Source organism: Meleagris gallopavo, chromosome 2 (genome assembly GCF_000146605.3).
Source record: "Meleagris gallopavo isolate NT-WF06-2002-E0010 breed Aviagen turkey brand Nicholas breeding stock chromosome 2, Turkey_5.1, whole genome shotgun sequence".
NCBI lineage: Eukaryota > Metazoa > Chordata > Aves > Galliformes > Phasianidae > Meleagris > Meleagris gallopavo.
In genome coordinates, this window is record NC_015012.2 from 44,547,148 (window position 1) to 44,549,597 (window position 2,450).

Sequence of the window (2,450 nt, forward strand, 5' to 3'; positions counted from 1 at the left end):
AAAAAAAAAAAAAATTAACAAAGCACAAGAAGTTAAATGCATGCATTTTCCTTGGTGGAATCAGTGAAGGAACCTTTGCTACTCTATCGATGCCTCTGTTCTGTTGTCCCAAGTTACTTGTAAGAGTAGCAACAGGGGACAGCTGGGAGTGCAGATCTGAGGTGTGTAAAGTGAAATGCAGATTTGATATAGCATTTGTATATTTATTTTTTATCTTGGCAAATTGAGCTCTAGTAAACTAAGTTTTTGATTTTTCGAATCAGTTGGGTGACACTTTATGACTATCTGATTCTAGTAAATGCAGTTTTAAGTTAAAAAGAGATTCAGCTGCGACAGAAGGTGATGTATTCTCTTTCAATGATTTTAACTAAGATAATGTTACATATTTTTAACTTAAAAGTATCACCTGTGCTTTAGATGGATTAATACGGGATTGAAGATTAGTGTACTTATGCAGATTTATTTTTTTGCATGAGTAATGATTTAACAGCAAAGAAAAACATCTAGAAAAACTTTAAGTGATTCATCTGGGATTATTTTGCTATAGCAGAGTCTGAGATTTTAATGATCTAGCATCAAAACAGAGGTAAGACTTGCATTAATAAACTGTTAATGTGTTGCCAAGGCATTTGTAAAGCTTACTATAATGTGTTGATAGAGACATGCCATGTAGATTGCTTGTTTTACGTGGAGTTCAGAAATGATTTAAATGCCATTAAGTACAGGTTGGTTGTTTTCCTCAAGTTCTCAGATTCTTAAGTGAGACACAAGTGACTATTACCAGTTTCCTTCAAGCAAAAGTATCAAATTTTTGTCACTTCTATAGCTATGTTGTGCTTTAATATGCATCATCTAATTTTAAGTAACAGTGGTGTAAATGTGCATACTTAAATACGCAGTAGTTGGAGTAGAGAAGATTTAGATTTATTTCCAGGTATAGAATTGAAGCTATTTTCGTAACCTCTCATAATTTTTTAAAAATATTTCTGAAAGGGCAAAAAAATGGTTAATCATGTAAAGCATTTATAGAATTTTTAATTCTTTGCCCTTTTTCCCTCTTTTGGTTTTAATTGCCCTTCCTTGTATGCAACCACTCTTATTTCACGGTATCTGACCTAGTATTTAAAAGAGCTGATGCTTCTATTCACATCACCAACTTTATGTGTTCTTGAAGTTACATGTTGATTGCAACACTAAGCAGTACTAGTTCTGGATCTTAACCAAAGAAGAGTGCACAGTGTAATCCTTACTAATGCCTAGACAGAGAAATAGAGGGGCATATAATTGAGGGAATAGCTTTGTTAAGCTGTTTTAATCATCGTTATACATACAATGTACATTTGAATTAAAAAATCAGTAATATCAATTGCAAGAAGCTTAATACTACAAACACTATCCTTCTGAAACTTAACCACTTAATTCTTCCAGGTTTTGTTGCATGTATGTTCAAGTGGATTTGTGAAAACAATGCCAAGTTTCGTTTTAAAGCTAGTAGGAATTACTTTTTATAGTTACTGAATTTGATATTCTTGCATGTGTTGTCTTCTGTGTAAATTGCAAGGGAAGGCTACTTGGTGCCACGGTAACTCAAAACATCTGGAAAAAACTTGATGGAAAGAAATAGCATTATAGGTAACTATGCAAATTTCTATACAGGTAATAAATATTTACATTTTGGCAGGAATTACATGAAGGAATTAATGAGATTTTTAATACTGTCCCAATGTCCAGCTACCTGGTACTTCTAATTCTGCAGGTGACATTGTTTTGTGGAGAGAAAAAACAGTAAATGACTTCAGCACTGTGAACTCCTTAAACTTGCAGTGAATGATGAATACAGTAACAAGGATTTGCAAATGTCTAAAAATCAATACACATCTGCCTAAAAGCTTTTGGGGGTACATCACATTGGTCATCTCCAAAGCAGTCCTGCTTCTTTGTACAGAATGAACATCTCTAAGAAAACTTGCATCTTGTGTTACATGGATTGTATTAGCTCAACACAATTTAAACTTCAAGGACCCGACATTGGACATCACATCAAGAAAGAAAACAGGTTGCTGCCTTTAGCAGAGTTGCAGGCTTCCAGGACTTTATGCAGCCAGATTTCTTCTGGAGCAGCCCATCTGAAAGATTTGGGAGAGTCAGTTGGAAAATGTTCAGTGAGGCAGAGTTCTCAGAATTTAAAATTGTTTTAAGGCTTGAATGTTTAAAAGGTAGTCGATAAGAAAATCACTATTTTAAATTCTTTTTGTTGGTTGTATTGGTTACAGGAAAGAAAGAACTATGGCTGTGAATCACAGTAGTGGAAGTTTCCTATTTCTTTTTTAATCCTCAAAATTTCTTTCTTTATCACTTAAAACTTAAATGACCTTCTTGCTCTTGGAAAGTAATGCAAATCCTGCCCTTGAATTCACAACAAACCCGTTCATGGCTTATATATATATATA

At 33.8% G+C, this 2,450-nt stretch overlaps 1 protein-coding gene across 2 annotated transcripts in view; it reads left to right on the forward strand.

Annotated features, from left to right (window-relative positions):
* Positions 1-2,450, forward strand: part of WTAP (WT1 associated protein) — a 24,589-nt gene that overhangs the window by 18,055 nt on the left and 4,084 nt on the right. The window lies entirely within an intron of this gene.